The following is a 19,276-nucleotide window of genomic DNA, read 5'->3' as shown; positions in this document are numbered from 1 at the left end:
TTTTTAGCCTTTAAACTCTGTTTATCACAGTGCTCTAAGGTTTGTTAACGCACCATTCGGAACTGTATGCCAAAACTGAGTGGCCTTCTCTGAATGTAAGACAGTACACCCACTGGATGAATCTGGTATACAAGGCTATTCTGGGACTGGTGCCTTTCTACCAAAGTTCCCTTCTTCATAAGTCAAAAAGCCAGCATGCACTATTTTCAAGTGAATCTTTTGACAGTTTCTCGGGTTCGAACTGAAATGGGGAGGGGAGCCTTTAGTTATGCCGCTTCCTCATCCTGGAATACTCTTCAGTCTGAGCTCATAACTATCAAATCTTTTCGCTCTATCCTTTATAACAAACAACAACAGTCCATTTCTCAATGTATGTGTCTTTAACATATTATAATGTGGTAGCTGAACAACTAAACTGTATTTTTATATTATCATAATTTCTATTTATTATTAATTTTTTGTTTTTTGTAAGTCGTGTGTTGCAGACATCTTGGCCAGGTCACCCTTGTAGATGAGATCTTGATCTCAATGGTTTTTTTTTTTTTTATCTGGTTAAACAAAGATTAATTAACTAATAAAATTAACATATAGATAAATAGAATTTTCATTTCAATAATCAAATTTATTAACAGCATAATCTTACATTTACTACTTTTTATTTACAGTTGAAGTCAGAATTATTAGCCCCCCTTTTAATTTCTTTTCTTTTTTAAATATTTCCCAAATGATGTTTAACAAAGAAAAGAAATATTCACAGTATGTCTGATAATATTTTTTCTTCTGGAGAAAGTCTTATTTCTTTTATTTCGACTAGAATAAAAGCAGTTTTTAATTTTTTTTTCTTTTTTTTTTTCTCATTTTAAGGACAAAATTATTAGCTCTTTTAGGCTAATTTTTTTTTAGATAAGTTCTACAGAACAAACCATCGTAATGCAATAACTTGCCTGATTACCCAAACCTGCCTAGTTAACCTAATTAACCTAGTTAAGCCTTTAAATGTCACTTTAAGCTATATAGAAGCGTTTCGAAAAATATATAGTAAAGTATTATTTACTGTCATCATGGCAAATATAAAATAAATCAGTTATTAGAGATGAGTTATTAAAACTATAATGATTAGAAATGTGTTGAAAAAAATCTGCTCTCCGTTAAACAGAAAACGGGGAAAAAATAAACGAGGGGGCTAATAATTCTGACTTCAACTGTATGTATAAATAATTTATTCATTTTGAATTTTGTCTTTATGTATTCTGAACTCTAGTTTAGTGTAGTGCTTCAAATTAAAGATGTAATCAGTTTTTATGGTTTTCATCTTTGATTATTGATGATAACCTTGACATAAACGTTCCACAACTCTTCCAAACAAAACACACACAAAAAAATATCTTGAGAAGTTAAAGTCAACATAAACCTTCCTTTCGCAAAGCCATTTAACTTCCATATCATGGCAGGATATTCACAAACATTGAGCTTAAAATGATGAAAGGCACATTTTCATTGATGCAACAGTGCTGATTAAGTAACAGGAAACTAAAACAACTATTTGAGACAACCGCTGAAGTGTTGCGTTTCCATCTGGAACTGTAAAAATGCATGTTAAACTCCTTTTGTCGTTGATCATGCATGTCCACAAATGCTCAAATCCTGGAGCTTAAATGAGGAACAGACTCTGAAAACCTCTCATACTTGAACGCATGCAAACAAAAGCTTTTATTTGAGCTCGCATTCATCAAATCAAGTGGTTTATGACCACAATACTGAGACTCGGGTCAAAGTAAAGTGTTTTGTAACCCAGAGGTTGCTTTAGACACAATCATTAACCAACATATTAGACTTTTAAACTTTTAAATTGTCTATAGAATAATGCGCTGCAATATAATGGGACACTTATCCTTTAAAAAAGTCAATATACATACATTTACATTGAGTCATTTAGCAGATGCTTTTGTCTAAAGCGACTTACAATGGAGGCATTCAGTGATTCAACAAGGCAATAGATACACAAGAAGTGCTAATAATACAATTGAACTGCTAGTGCTTAGAGAATTAAGTGCTAGATTAGAGGCAGCGGGGTTTTGTTTAATAGTTAGAAATGCGTTTCTACAGGTGGTTTGTCAAGCCCACTCACCAGCACACTTCATAAATGCACCTTGTATTGTTTTACAGAGACGTGTAGTGATTTTAAAGGGTCACGAAACACCAAAACACATTTGTTTGAGCTGTTGACAGTCGTATATGTGTCCCACACTGCTATAAACACTGTTAGGACACCTATATTTCACTAAAAAGTGTAAATTGGTTGTTTTTGCGTTATTTCAAGCAAATTCGTACTTCCGGTTTGAAACGAATTTTTGAAGCTGCGTCACGGTCATGACATAATAGCGTGTATTCCAGCGTGCAGACTGGACGTCTGTGCCAGAGTGTGTCTTATTACGTCTTACAGTGTGATGCATTAATGCATGAGTGAGGCTTGGTTCAAACCAATCAGCGCGCTCTATTGTGCAACTTCATTAATATTCATTACTGTCACCGTATTTACACGACAGAGACGCCACCTTGTGTTGGCAAAACAAGCGTGAAGTGTTGCTTTTATAGTTTGCTGCAGTTAAGTTTCGTTTTCATTTTCTCTCTGTGAGAGCTCAGACTCACGTGTGGATTAACAGTGTACGCGACGCGCGAGAACAATAACTTACGTGTCTAAGGAGGATTATTGTTTACCTGAGAGCTGTTCTCATCTGCAAACGCTGAGATCCGGATTCGCTTGTAGTCTCCTCTTAATAAAGACGCGGCTCTAGTTGCTGGTGATTGTCCTGTCTCTACAGATTTGGTAAGTGAGCGACCAGTGCTTTTTGTTTATTCAGTTTGTTCGTATCGAACTAAGTTAACCATTGCACCGAGTGTAAACATGTTAGCACCACAACCAAACTTTAACCTCGTGTAGGATTTTCACCGCATTTAGTGACCGGAATAACACACGCGGCTTTCTGACACTACCTGCCGTGTGCATCTAAGTTTCCGGGAAATGCGGAGGTTTTTTTTCTCTCATTCGCCGTGCGGTATCAAACATTGCATGAAAAATACACGCTTACAGCAGTTCCTCGAATCAAATATCTTGTTTGTTGCGAGGGGCATGAATGAATTCCCTGAATGAAAGAGCCAAACTGCAGTTAAAGTCCACCATTTAATAATTTGGCAAATAATTCGACTACAGATGTCCATGTAGGTTAAACACCATCACTTTCTATTGTGTGTGTATTTTGACTCTGAAACTCGCGCGTGCCCAAATAGACACTCCCACACCCTCCCACTTTAGTTCCTCCGACACTCCCCCCCTAAACAGAGCTGGACACGCCCACTTTTCTGACTTTTTCCAAAGTAGAGGTGTGAAAACACCCTGCTGAAACGAGGGGGTTTGATGGCCCTTTAAGAAAGTGTCTGGTGCAAGTGTTTGTTAAAGAGTGAAGCAATTAAAGAAATCAAACGCACACCTAAACAAGCTAATCAAGGTCTTACTAGGTATACTTGAAACACCCAGGCAGGTGTGTTGAGGCCAGTTGGAGCTAAACCCTGCAGGGCACCGGACATCCTGGACCGAGATTGGTGACCCCTGCATTAGAGGCTGGTTATATTCACACGCTGTTGTTGTTGTTGATTTTTGCATAATAGTTCCCCTTTAGTAAAGTCAAATGTTCTCTAGCCTCTGTTTTGCGCTACAATTTCAAAACCCCTCAATATACAGTACATCTTGTCTTGACACGTCCACTGGGGCGAGAGAGAGAGAGAAAAAAATCATCAGGAGTTCCTCAGACTGCATTAAAGCGGATCATATGACTGCAGAAAGACCATTAAAAACAAACGGCCACATTCTTTCACTCAGCAGCGCTAAAGACCATCCGGGACCTTAAGCTGCTTAACGTCTGGGCCAAAACAAGCAGCCGGAACAATCCAGAGACTCTTCTGGGTTTCATCATCTTTTTTACAGCTGATCAGAGGACATGGCCGGTGCAAGTCTAGAGGAAACCTGCGATTCTCAATCAACCAGAAACATTAAGTTTGTCCTCTGATGCAAAGCTTAACTTACAGTCCTCAACAGTCTTCAGTGTAAGACGATCCTTCAGAAATCATGCAGTAATACAGATATTTACTGCTCACTTATTGTAAATGCACAACAATTATCGTTGCTTCTACTCATTATCAATGCTAAAACCAATGCTGCACATTGTTTTGTTGAAACCATTTTTTTAAGATTCTTTAAAGTGAAAAAAAGTTAAGATTATTAACTTAAGAATATTAAATTTAACCATTTAATACGTACATGCTGAACAAATATTAGAACTTATTTTTTTACAAATAGATGCATAGTTACATACATAGACGCACACACTTGCATATGCATACACACAAAGAAGGAAGTTAAATACTTGATTCTGATTGGCTGATGAACATTCTTAAGTGTGCTGTTATTTTCTGATAAACTCACAGCTAAAGTAGTACCGGCAGGTTTTGAGTGCATTACAGCTCCATATCACTACGCTGAATGATTTCAGTTATTTCACAGCTACAACTGTCAGATACTCTATTCTGATTGGCTAATGAGCATTCTAAAGTGTGCAGATATTTTCAGATAAACACACAACTAAAGTAGTTCCGGTTGATTTTGGGCACATTACAGCTCCCTATCACTATGCTAAATAATTTATTTTTATTTATGCCAGTTAGATAACATTGTTTAAAACACCTTGAATGGTAGCTGTTCCATGCGAGGACGTCGCGCAGCAGCTGGATTTGATCTGTCTGATGAACGAGGCAGGTTCCCCGGCTCAGGTGCTGATAATGAGACTGCGGTATTTGTCTCATTAGTTTTAGGCCTTTTGGCAAATGTCTCAATTAAGTTTAGCTGTTTTAAAGAGCGTTTACTCATTTTAATCTTGTTTTAAAACAATACCTATCTGAAGGGTCATTTTTAGGTGCGGAAAATCCACCAGTAAAACTAAAGCCAATAGATTTCTTTAACCATCTCCCCCCATGCAAGTACATACATACTTTAAAACACACACCTTTATTTGTTGTCATTTTTTTTTTGCTTTATCAATATATCATAGTGTATACTGTTTAATAATCAATTTAAATTATGTAATAAATTAAATAAAAAATTTTAATTAAAAAGTGACAATTCGCGCCCTCTCAGGGTAGGTACGCACAGTGCGTACAGCCGTACGCCTGCAGGCGCCACTAGCTACGACTGTCAAATACCCGATTCTGATTGGCTGATGAGCATTCTAAAGTGTGCAGATATTTTCAGATAAACACAAAACTAAAGTAGTTCCGGTTGATTGAGCGTGTTACAGCTCCATATCATTATGCTACATGATTTCAGTTGTTTCACAGATATAACAGTCATATACTTGATTCTGATTGGCTGATGAACATTCCAAAGTGTGCTGTTATTTTCAGATAAAAACACAGCTAAGGTAGTTTTGGCAGGTTTTGGGTGCATCACAGCTCCATATCACTACGCTGAATGATTTCAGTTATTTCACAGATATAAAAGTCTGAATATTTGATTCTGATTGGCTGATGGGCACTCTAAAGTGTGGAGTTATTTTCAGATAAACGCACAACTAAAGTAGTTCCGGTTGGTTTTGAGCGTGTTACAGCTCCATATCACTACACTCAATGATTTCAGTTATTTCACAGCTACAACTGTCAAATGCTTGATTCTGATTGGCCGATGAACATTCTAAAGTGTGCTGTTATTTTCAGATAAACTCACAGCTAAAGCAGTTTTGGCAGGTTTTGGGTGCATTACAGCTCAATATCACTACGCTGAATGATTTCTTGACTTCACAGATACAACAGTCGGAATATTTGATTCTGATTGGCTGATGAGCATTCTAAAGTGTGCAGTTGTTTTCAGATAAACGGACGACTAAAGTAGTTCAGGTTGGTTTTGAGCGCAATACAGCACCATATCACTACACTCAATGATTTCAGTTATTACACAGCTACAGCAGTCAAAAATCACATCAAAACACAAAAGAAGGTTTTGGATGAGATGTGTAAGAAACAAGCTCTACACACAGAAGTTTGAGCACTAAAAACCTGACAAATGTCTGAAATAACCATAGCATAAGCAGAATAACTGGCTCATGTCGGTTGAATTATTATAAAACAGCGCACACCAAACATGTTTATAAATGATTCCTCATATATACACACACATGCATATATAGACCAGAGCACACACGTCATGAGAACTCTTCAAATAACTGCCTTCACACCTAAGCTGAAGTCAACAGTTACAAATATAGCTGTTAATTGTACCACTGACATTAGTGGTTTTGCTCAGGAACGAGATTACCCAGAATGCATTACACAGTTTATCACAGATGAAATCGGGTTTCTTCTTAAAGGAAATGCTCTGTTTATTCAGACAGTGTATGTTTTGAATTGGTGCATGATTGTTAGCTAATTTGCAGGAAATAAAACATCTATTTTTCTATAGTGATGCCTTTAGTGGTCATAAAACATATAATATGGTAAAAGATAACGTTATTAGCCCTACCATGAGATTTCAATTATTTCTCAAATATTACTCAAGTGCTGTTTAACGGAGAGAATATTTTAACATATTTTTAGTTATAATAATCAATTTCTAATAACTTTTTTGGTAGCCCGAAATAAATTCAAGTAGCCCTAATAGAAAATACATTTTTTACTAAATAAAAAGAAATACATTAACCAAACAAAAAAATAATAATGTCATTCATTATAGGTCACTACACACTAGTACACTCACCGGCCACTTTATTAGGAACACCTTACTAGTTGTTGGGTTGGACCCCCTTTCGTCTTGAGAACTGCCTTAATCCTTCATGGCATTGATTCAACAAGGTGCTGGAATTATTCCTCCGAGATTTTGCTCCATATTGACATGATAACATCACACAGTTGCAGCAGATTTGTCGGCTGCACATCCATGATGCAAATGTCCGGTTTCACCACATACCAAAGCTGCTCTATTGGATTGAGTTATGGTGACTGTGGAGGCCATTTGAATACAGTGAACTCATTGTCATGTTCAAGAAACCAGTCTGAGACGATTACTGTTGCCTTTCTATAAGCTCAAACCAGTCTGGCCATTCTCCTCTGACCTCCGGCATCAACAAGGCATTTGCGCCCACAGAACTGCCGCTCACTGGATAGTTCCTCTTTGTCAGACCATTCTCTGGAAACCCTAGAGATGGTTGTGCGTGAAAATCCCAGTAGATCAGCAGTTTCTGAAATACTCAGAGCAGCCTGTCTGGCCCCAACAACCATGCCACGTTCAAAGTCACTTAAATCCCCTTTCTTCCCCATTCTGATGCTCGTTTTGAGCTGCAGTAGATCGTCTCGATCATGTCTACATGCCTAAATGCATTGAGTTACTGACATGTGATTGGCTAATTAGAAATTTGTGTTATTAAGCAGTTGGACAGGTGTACCTAATAAAGTGGCCAGTGAGTGTATACTTTTTTCTGTATACTAATTTAATGATATTATACATCACATACTTTATACATCTAAAATGCTTTGGCAAAATATTATGCTTTATTGGCATGGCATTATAAATGAGCAGCCTTTACCTGTCAGTGGGTGCACATGGCTCGCAAACAATATAAAAAGTAAGAGAAACGGGATTTCTTTCATTTCAACAGTCTTTTTTTAAAGAATTTTACCTTATTAAAAAGAAAAGATGCATGACAGTCTCATAACAAATAAAAATAGTCATATAGTGCAATAGGACGACATGGCGTCGCGAGTTTGAATCCCGGCTCGACGACATTTCCCTACCCTACCCCCTCTCTCTCTCCCACTTCGCTTCCTGTCTCAATACTATCCTATCTAATAAAGGCAAAAAGGCCAAAAATTAATATTTAAAAAAAATAATAATAATAATAAATAAATAAATAAATAAATAAAAATATAGTTAAAATTATTATTTTTTTGTTTGTCGCATGTAGTTAACCATTGATGTGCTGTGGGTAAAAGGTGTGTTTCAATACGGCTGCCAGCACAAATATATCACAAACCTGTGGGAAGCATTGTGCATATTTCTGAATTAATTCACCATGCAGCTACAGTTAAATAGTAGCCCCTTTCACACATACAGACCTTTCCGGAAAATTGCCGGCAATTTTCCGGAAAGGTTGTATGTGTGAACAGGTCCTTTTTGAAAATACCGGTAAATTCATTCTGGCTGTTTTCCGGAAAGAGAAGTTGTAACATTACCGGTAATTTGCCGGAATGCTGCGCTGTGTGAATGCAGAAGGAAGATTGCCGTAATAAGCGCGTGCACGTCTAGAACGTGCTGACGTGAGATGTCTGCTTTAGCCAATCACAACAGTCAGACGCATTTACGTCCGCGCGGTTTGTGAGAATAAAAGCCTTTGAATATTTTCCCAGACGCGTTTAGCTGCTAGAAGTTATTCAGATCACGTTTATATGTTCTTCTTAATGCCAACTGAGTAAATAATCATCGATGAGATGCTTATGATAAGCCGTTGTTTGTTTACCTTCAAGCTTTGCGTGTGCCTGTGAAACAGCCTGTGAGCGCCTGCACACGCACATGTTATGAACATCTCGACATGCGAAAGTGATCCTGCGAAAGTTGTTCACAATATTGATCATCCACAGAGTTTGTAATGTAGTCAAATGTTTACAAACACAACCGCAGCCGTTTAAGGCTCATTTGTGGTGAATGATGTCAGAATTTACCGGTATTTTGGAATGGATGTGTGAATGCTCTATTCCGGAAATTTTCCGTAACGTCCTCGCCTGTGTGAACAGCGATTTTTTGAATATACCGGTAAAGTCGTTCCGGAAATTTTCCAGATATTTACCAGTATCACTGTGTGAAAGGGACTGCTAATGGCAATCTTATAGCATCCACTGAAAGATCAAATTGGACAAATATCATCAAGTGTATTGGTTTATCACTACTAACACTGACTGAAGTCTGACCAAAAAAACACTTCTAAAAACAAGTCATTTCTATATGATTCAGGACTCAAAAAACCAAGTGAAAAGTAAACTTTTATAAAGTTGAAGTATGCATTTGAGAGCTGATCTTCTTAGTGCTTGTAAACACACAGAATCACACTCTCATGAGGACAAATCTGCTTAAGACTCTTATTAAAGGAATAGTTCAGGCAAAAAAAAAAAAAAAAACATTGACTTCCATGTTGTTTGTTTTTCCTACTATGGAAGTCAATGGTTACAGATTTCTAACATTCTTCAAAACATCTTCTTTTAGTGTTAAACAGAAGAAAGAAACTCATAGAGGTTTGGAATCATGAGTAAACTCTCATTTTTAGGTAAACTATAACATTTAATACTAAGACCTGCAACTCTTAACACACTGCTTCTGCATTTTTCATATAATTAAATTCATTATAGCTAAAGGAATAAAACATGAGAAATTATCTAGCCAAAAATGTTCTGGAAAATACACAGCTTTGCAAAAACAGCCTTATCTTTATGTGCTGTAAAGCCGTGAAGACAAACGGCGAGTGTTGGGCTGCATCATCTGACATCCGTGATGGTCATTTGACATTACTTGAACTTCCAAAGACCGGCTTGAAGCCTCTGTTTCAGTTCGAGACACGTTTATTATGCACTAGTTGAATATGCTTTAACAATTACAGACCTTGTGCAACAGCTCACCCAAATGCCTGAGCTTTGGGTCGTGCTTCCCGTCCAATCAAAACAGCCCTGATGGAGGCCGGGATAAAGAAAAGGAGAAACGGAGGCTTTTATCAAGCATTCCTGGAGAGCACCACCCTGGGCGGCATGCCAGCACTAATGGATACAGCTTATGACGCTATCACATTTTCTTGTTGGATTAATTGCTGAAGCATTTATTCCTATATACGGTACTATCTTGATATTGATGCAAGGTGAAAAAAAGTTACTGCAATGTTTGCAAAGGCTACACACCAGAGTTAACACGTACACCCAATGCAATATATTAACCAGTTAAACTGCTGTTATTTTGGGATTTCCACCTGGATTTTGCCTACCCAAATTTAAAAGCTTCCCAAATCCACATGCAGAGGTGTAAATGCAAATATGTGGTATCATTTAAAAGAAAACCCTTTGAATTTTCATAAAACACTAATAAAAGTGTTAAAAATATCTGTATATGTTGCCCGTGTTATCATAAACACCTAAAAAAAGAGGCGCTTTTTGTATCTTTCATTTTTTTTTATAAACTAAAATTTGAAAGTGTACCTTTTAGGTTCTGTGTGGTATAGAGTGCTGTAATTATTTTTTTAATCATAGGAAAAAAGAAAAATGTCTACCATAATTTATGCAAAAGTTATTATATTCCAGCTGATGAGAGGTGCTGTACAAGCCACAGGGAGCGATTATTGTTTTCATATTTCACTATTCTTTTGTTTGCTCAAACATAATTCACTGTGTTTGGATCACGTCAGACATATAAAAGGATTACTTATGCACATCACCTCAAAAACAGAGGAGAATGGCCCTGAAGGGCACAGCATAAGGTGAGAGATGACAGCTGTCTGTGCTATCTGGGGCTGCTTATTGATCATAAATGTATTGTTTTCACTTCTGTGCCATGGAAACACGGCGATTCATTCAACAACTGTTTGGCATATGAATATAATTCAGTAAAAAGAATGCTAGAACTGTATGAGCACCGGCAAGAGCTTTCATTTGAGCTATAACTTGTACATGTGTCATATGAAAAATATGAAAATGAACCAATGTTCAATACCCAGCTCGGGTATCCACAATACTGTGTGTTTAGGTGTAAATAACTTTTGTACAGTAGAATAAAAACCAAAGTGATGCTTATTCTAAACTTTCAAACGAAACCACTTAAGGGGGTCTGGTGCAATGCTAGCCCTTTAAATCTTAAAGCGAAAGTCGATGACGTCACGGACCCGGTACCGGGTCTGCAGAGTTTAACTGGTTAATGCATATATCACCCCTTAAAGTACAATGAAGAAAATTATTTACTGGATTTACTACATTTAAATGGCCTAGGAGCTCAATACATTACAGATATGCTGACTGAATACAAACCTAACAGATCACTCAGGAGCCGGCAACCCTTTTCACACCAGTGTCTTCACCGACAGTCAAGCTCTAACAAGTCTTTTGTTCTCTCGTCCCTCTCAAGATGAATGTGCGAAAGACAAAAATCAACAGACATATCGACAGAAGCTTGTAAACTTTAACCTGGCGCATACCATTAAGATGTTGCCTTTGGCCTTTTACACATCTGAAAATGCTTCAGTGATACATGCCACATAAACACAAACACCTGATCAAATCTGGGATGGTCTGCTGGTTTACTTCTGTCTAGACTGCACAAGTAATGTGAGAAAGTTTATATTTACAAGGTAAAACCCTGTTAACTGATCAAATTAAAGTTTTTTAGGTTAGTATCAATGCACTGTAAAAAAAATCTGTCATGTTGTCCCAACACAAATTGATTAGGTTAGTTTAACAAATTTTAGTGGATTAAACATAAAAACAATTACGTTGCCCCACAAAAATCTCAAAAGTTGTGTTGTTTCAGATCATTTTAAATAAGTAGTTTAAACAAGCATTTTTGAGTGTGGGTTAGTCTCTTAACAGGATTAGAAAAAAATGTCTGCACAAAATTTAGCAAAAATGCAGATTGATTTTGAGAGTACAGCAGCGGATTTTTTTTTTTTTTTTTTTTACAAAAACCATACTTTTATTTCAGTAGTTTATACTGACCATATTGAAAGTATTTTTAAAGCATATGTTGAAAAATTATTATTATTCTCACTTTTTTTTTAGAACGTTTGGGGAAATGTTTGTTTAAGAATGTGGAAATATAATAAATAAAACACTTTTCAAAAACTGGCCTAATATAAATAAATGTTAAATGTAAACATCGTACTTTCAAGCTTGCAACTTTCTTACGTTTCTGTCTGCAATCCTACCGTATGAAACTACAGTCAAAAAATTGTCAAAAATTATTTCCACACTGTAAAATCCAAAAAGTTAAGCCAACTCAAACTATTTGAGAAAACCAATTGCAACAAACCATTTAAGTTCAAAAACTAATCCTAATGAGTACTGTGAGCTTAATCCGTTTGAGTAAATGAAGCAATTTGAGCACAGTAAAACCCAATAAATGAAGAAAACTCAAACTGAGTACTGTAAAACCCAATAAGTTAACTCAACTCAAATTGTTTGAGGAAACTGATTGCAACAAACCATTCGAGTTAATAAACTAATCTATACGAGTACAGTGAACTTACTCCATTTAAGTTGAAGTAATGAGATATGAAATTAAGTAATTACCTTCAACAGTTGACTGTTGGGATTTTCTAACACCACAAAATATATACAACAGACATTTATTTTATCCATATAATTAGGGCTGCACAATTCATCGTTTCAGCATCGATATCACAATGTGTGTATTCGCAATAGTCGCAAGATATGCAATGTTTGATTGGGATTAAATTATCAGAAACCACAAGTAAAACACAACATATGTTTGAACACTGCAGAATTAAACCATAATAAAGTGAAAGTTAATCATCTGCATGTGTTTTAAAGGCCTGTGAATATGCAAGTATTTTAAGAGAGTTTAAAAGCATTTTAGCTGCTAAGAAGTTTAATTAAGATTAAATTTATTAAAATATTGTTATGAAGAATACGCAATACTATTTTATATTCTTTATACCCGAATACTACAAGACTCTCCACAAAAAAAAAACACATAACTGTTTATTTTACTTTAATATTTGCTCCACTGTGTTTATTTATGACTATAGTTTGTTTATTATATGTGTATATGAATAATTACATAAAAATATATACTACTAAACCATCCCAATCAATCTAAATTAATGACTTTCCAAATACCAAATAGAGCTATTTAGGTCATTTGGTGAAATTGAATTTATATCGCAATCACAGAGTATATATATATATTTGTGTGTGTGTGTATGTGTATATATGTGTATATATATATATATATATATATATATATATATATATATATATATATATATATATATATATATATATATATATATATATATACACACAGGGTTCAACAATAAGGACTGCACGGTGGCCAAGGGCCTGCATGAGAGACACTTGGGACAGTAGACCGGATCATTACTGGCCCGATTGGGACAGTGCTGCCTTGTCACTTATGTTTAATTTGTCTGTGACTATTTGTCAGCTGCGTGCATTTTAAGTTTGTGCTTTTAAGCCTTTAAACACTACCTTCTCTGTGATGTCGTAAACACCATATTGGTTTGCAGTTCCTCTTTTCTGATTGAGTGTAACGGAGGCCAGCTAGTAGGTGTTGTGCAGTTAAACCTCACTCCTCTGACTTCTAATGGTGCTCTAGTGACAGATGCCAGAGGTCATGGTCTTTAGCCTCCTTGTTAGAGCGACCGACTCCTATGTGGAAGGTCGCCGGTTCGATACTAGCTCTGAGCAGGTGGTTGTGTGGTGTAGGACCGGCGGGGTTACATGAGCATGCTGTTTTTTTTTTGTTTTTTTTTTGTTTTTTTGTAACCTGGTACAACCAGTACAGCGAAGAAACGGCAACATCAAATTATTAGGCTAAAAGAAAATGTCTGTTTCTAACGTCTTGGAAGAAGACATTTACGTGGGAACAACACCACAAAATAAAAATGAAGTGGTGTTTTGCACGGTTTGCCGTCAGTTTGACAAGTCAGCCACCTTTTGTTAAACATTTTCAAGCCGCAATTAAATTCCGGCACATTTTCCATACTGCTCTTTTTGTTTGCATAACACTTTTATGTACAATTTTTTTTCAAGTATTGAAATTCTAGATTCATAGACTTTATTTTTGACACATTATTTAAAATATGTGGCTAAAAAATAGCTATTAACTTCCCTTATTTTTTATTTTTTTGCTGGGGCCAGTGAAAATTTTGGCAGGGCAAGTAAAAATCTAAACCACCCGCCCGATCGGACCAGTAGAAAAAAATCCTTAGCATTGAACCCTGATATATATATATATATATATATATATATATATATATATATATATATATATATATATATATATATATATATATATATATATACAGTTGAAGTCAGAGTTATCGCCACTCGTAAATTATTAGCCCCCGTTTGTTTTTGTTTTTTTCCCAATTTCTGTTTAACGGAGAGAAGATTCGTTCAACACATTTCTAAACATAATAGTTTCAATTACTCATTTCTAATAACCGATTAATTTCATCTTTGCCATGATGACAGTAAATAAATTTTTACTAGATATTTTTCAATACGGGCAGGTTAGGGTAATTAGGCAAGTTATTGTACAATGATGGTTTGATCTGTAGATTATCGAAAAAAAATTGCTTAAAGGGGCTAATAATATTGACCTTAAAATGGTTCATTAAAAATTAAAACTGCTAGCAGAAATAAAGCAAATAAGACTTTCTCCAGAAGAAAAAATATTATAATAATCACTGTGAAAATGTCCTTGCTCTGTTAAACATCATTTGTGAAATATTTAAAAAACGAAAATATATATTCAAAGGGGGGCTAATAATTCTGACTTCAACTATATATATGTATCTCAAAGTCATATTGCACAGCTGTTTGCATGAGTATAAGTAATCATAATATGATTTAATTTAATCTTGAAGCTGTCTGAAGTTGAATTACAGTCTAAAAAATGTGTCGGAAAACATGCATATTAAATTAGCTATAAAGTGATTTTAGCCATGGCAAATGTAAACAGACACTCGGCTCCATTGAGGGCTCTTATAAAGGCTCTTTTAGGGGCTTCAGAAGGATGTGGACTGTGAGATTTAACATCAGGCTCATCTAATAAGCATCAGCTGGTGCTCATGTGCTCTTGGCATCCAGTCATGTGACCCTCGATTTGCAGCACTGCCAAGACCCTGCTTAAGACACAAGCCAATGCTCATTTAAAGGAACAGTACATGCCAAAAAAAAAAATACTGAAAAGTTCCTCATTATTTACTTGTTTTCTAAAGTGAGTTTCTTTCTTCTGTTGAACCCAAAGGAAGATATCCTGAAAAATGCTGGGAAATGTAGGCATCGATTTTAATAGCAGAAATGTAAATACTGTGGAAGTCAATGGCTGTTTTTTCCCAACATTCTTCAGAATATCTTCCTTTGTGTTCAACAGATGAGAGAAAGAGTTGCATATGACTGACAACAAAAGGCAAACAAGTCTAATGAAGAACTGGTTTAATTTTAAAAACCTAAACTGCAGAACCTGCAAGGAAACAGCTAGATCTTTCTTTAATCCATCTGTTGATGTGGCAGTCAAAATATTTGATGCATCTCCGTTCTTCTTAAGTGAAATAAATTGGATAGAAAATTTTATTAAAAGGCATAAACAAAGTGAATCGAATTTCCAGTCAACATTTAGACATTTTATTTAAATTGGTATTATAAACAGTTTCATAATTAAATAAAATGATTGGAATTTTTCTTTGATTTAATGTTATTTTAGGTACTGAACACTGTTTGGTTCTTTTAGGAACCAAAAACAGTTCTTCTGGAACCCTTTAGTAGCTTTCATTTTAACCAAACACCACTGTTGACATGTTTGAAGAGAGATGCAAGAAAATTAAATAAATAAATTGACAAAACATAATTTTTTTAGGAGTTATAAATAAATAAATAAATAATAATAAATTATATATATATATATATATATATATATATATATATATATATATATATATATATATATATATATATATATATATATAAATATATAAATTTTTTTTTTTTTTTTGAGTAATTCCAGCGTTATGGATGTGACATTTGCAGTAAAAACCCAAAACATAAATTCACATAGAAAGTATATGTTACCATTATATTAAAACATCAGTTTATATTTTCCAGAACAACTGACCACAGAGTTAAGGGACCAGAAAAATATCAATCTGTAGACATGTTTTGTACTTCAAATGAGGAAAATAAACATGCGTTATGGATGTGACAAAAAAGTCTGCGGGTTTACAGTCTACCACATACTTTGTAGAAATTCTGTGAATTAAACTGCACAATCCAAAAGAAACAATAATAATCAAAAGGATAAGAGTCGGCTCTCTGTAAAACAACAATGATTGGGTTTATTTTATTGAATATTTTCACATTTATGAGGAAAAAGTGTCGTTATGGATGTGACATCTCTCTGTTATGGACGTGATGGATGTGAAATTGCCACTTGTGTGACTTTGGTAAATCAAATAGAATAGTTTGAAAACATTGACAGATGCATTGTTGAGTATTTCTAAAGTACTGTAAAACACTTGCTCACCCAAAAAAAACCTAAAACGGTTTCTGTATTTTAGTAAAAAACGTAATTTTTTTCATGGCAAGGTTTACATTTGCACAGAATTGCTCCTCTAAAGTCTCAAAACTTAATCTGTTTTCACTTTAGGTGTCAAAATTATTAGCCCATTTGAGATCTGAAAATAGACAATTAATCCAAAGATTAAACAAAAACCAGTTTTTCACCATACACTACAATATTTCATGAGTTTATCAAGAAAGTATGGAAAGTGATCATTCCAAAGGGAAATTATCCCTAAAGCATACATTCCTAACAGGTAACCTGATATGGGAGTGAAGCAGTTTATTTCCCCAAGTGAGGCAGGGTAATTCCCTGCAAATGTCTTCCTCTTTGACTATAATCATATTGGATGTGACTAGATGTGATAATCACATTTGATATGACTAGATATGATCCAGGATAGAGCCACGTGTTTAACGTTACGGATGAACAACAGCTGTCTATCGCTAAACACACATTATAATGACTAGCACAACTAGAAACAACGTATATAAAGTCAACGTAGGATGCGTAAAGTTAACCATCAGTATAGATTTTGCGTTTGTTGAGTGCAATAAGTTATAAAAAGTACTAAATTGTGAGATTTAATGAAATAAACAAGTTGAAAAAGCGTTACCAAACTGTTATCATCACACTCCAACGACATCAAAAAATGTACTAATAACGTTACGTGCGCTTACCCGTAGAGTGACGTGAACGCCTGTTGATCTCCTCGGAGTTTTTAAAACTTCTTCGAGAATAATAAACCGAGAACAGGAACAGATGTGAGCTAGTTTTGAAGCGATGGACACTTTGTTTCCTAAAGTTGCTCCCACACCCACATCAAACCCCAGAGCGTTTGTGAGCGGTCGAGCTGTGACGCAATACTTCCCGTGCTGAAACTACGTGGTAACGGCTCAGCTCATGAATATTAATTAGCTAGTGTTGACGTCGGCTGGAGATCTTCAATATCTATGGAGATCCTTTAAGACCCTTCTTAGATCTTATATATATATATATATATATATATATATATATATATATATATATATATATATATATATATATATATATATATATATATATATATATAAAATTTTTAAAAATATGGTTGTTGCTAGAAGGGATACAGCTGCGGCGAGAATTTTTACGAGAATTATTTATATTATATTATTTATTAAATTAAACAATAATTGTATTTTATTAGTCTACCCCCTCCCCATCCCTAAACCCAACCATCATAGTAATGTGAAAGCAGTATTTATATCGATAGTATTTGTTCATGTTATTTATTAAATTGCCAATTGTATTTTATTAAAGTCTTCCCCTACCCCACACATAAACCCAACCATCACATTAATGTAAAAACAGTAATTAAAATGAGTTTTATTCACATTATTTATTAAATTATCAATTAAATAGCATTTTATCAAAGCTTAACCCCACCCCAACCCAAAAGCTACCATCACAGTAATGTAAAAACAGTAATTATACCAAGTATTATTCATATTATTTAATAAATTACCCATTTAATTGTATTGTTATAATGTATATCCTGAACAAAAACTACCCCTCACATAATGTAAAAAAAATATTCATTATTGTTGTACAGTTTTACAAAAATTATGCTATATTGATGTGAACATCCACTGATGAATCCCTTCTAGACCTTACCAGCGACCACCGATCAGGAAAGTAAGTAAACATTTATAATATTTATCATTTTTATACATAATTTTGGCAATTTTTTAGCCACAAATAAAATTTTCCCCCTCTTATGCTGATTTCTTATTTGAAATAGACTCTGCATAACACAATACGCTTATCTAATTTTTATATTATTTTGCAAAATGATGTATACGAAAACCTCATGCTTCTTCCATTATGTTAATTATATCTTTTTCCACTACTTTATTTTGATAGTTACACTTATTTTAATTATTCATTGTTTTTATTTTTGTTAAATCTGCTCTACAAATACTTCAAATTGTACTTGTATATATGGTGCAGTGGGTAGCACGATCCCCTCACAGCAAGAAGGTCACTGGTTCGAGCCTTGGCTCGGTCAGTTGGCATTTCTGTGTGGAGTTTGCATGTTCTCCCCATGCTTGTGTGGGTTTCCTCCAGGTGCTCCGGTTTCCCCCCACAGTCCAAACACATGCCCTGTAGAGGAATTGAGTAGGCTAAATTGTCCGTAGTGTATGTGTGTGAATGAGTGTGTATGGATGTTTCCCAGTGATGGGTTACAGCTGGAAGGGCATCCACTGCATAAAACATATGCTGGATAAGTAATTTGCTGTGACAACCCCTGATTAATAAAGGGACTAAGCCGAAAAGAAAATAAATGAATTAATATATTGTAAATAAAATTGTTTAAAACATAGTACTAGAAAACACAGATCAGGAAACTTATTTAATATTAATATGAAGTCAGCCTTTCAACCAATCAGAAAGGAATATCGGAGAGCAGGCATCCTTCATCATAGTAGGATGGGTTCGGGTCGGTTCTAGGCGTCTCTTCTACTTAGACAACACAAAAAACTTGAGTTTGGTTTACTAACTTCATTTATTTATTTGTCAGTTGCTTTTGAAATAATGTTTAAACTGTGTACAGATTGTGCAAAAGGCTCTCGAACTCTTTCAGTGCGTCTACTGACACCTGCAGGTGTTTAATGTTAAAGGACTATAAAAAGCCTTGGAAGCTTACATAGTTTTTTTTATCTTCTCTATTAATTTGGTTGTAAAATATTTTTATTTAACATATTATTAATAATTTTTTTAACATATATATATATATATATATATATATTTTGGCGACGTAGTAGCCCAGTAGGTAGTGCTGTCGCCTCACAGCAAGAAGGTCACTGGGTCGCTGGTTCAAACCTCAGCTCAGATGGCGTTTCTGTGAAGAGT

At 35.0% G+C, this 19,276-nt stretch overlaps 1 protein-coding gene and 1 long non-coding RNA gene across 3 annotated transcripts in view; one reads left to right on the top strand and one right to left on the bottom strand.

Moving 5' to 3' along the window:
• The window catches only part of rab27a (RAB27A, member RAS oncogene family), a 36,209-nt gene extending 18,963 nt beyond the window's left edge, over positions 1–17,246 (bottom strand). The window contains exon 1 of one of the 2 annotated variants that reach the window (XR_015514414.1): positions 17,065–17,226. The gene's annotated coding sequence lies outside the window, so the exon portion shown is untranslated. 2 annotated transcript variants of the gene reach the window in all.
• LOC147839630 (uncharacterized) lies at positions 766–7,786 on the top strand. Its single transcript, XR_015514661.1, has 4 exons — positions 766–1,208; positions 1,262–2,958; positions 3,092–4,714; positions 5,237–7,786. It is a non-coding gene; the product is annotated as an uncharacterized LOC147839630 (long non-coding RNA).
• Positions 17,247–19,276: the final 2,030 nt, after the last annotated feature.

Source organism: Danio rerio, chromosome 18 (assembly GCF_052040795.2).
Source record: "Danio rerio strain M-AB ecotype USA chromosome 18, GRCz13ab, whole genome shotgun sequence".
NCBI classification, from domain to species: domain Eukaryota; kingdom Metazoa; phylum Chordata; class Actinopteri; order Cypriniformes; family Danionidae; genus Danio; species Danio rerio.
This window is presented reverse-complemented; position numbering and strand designations above follow the sequence as displayed.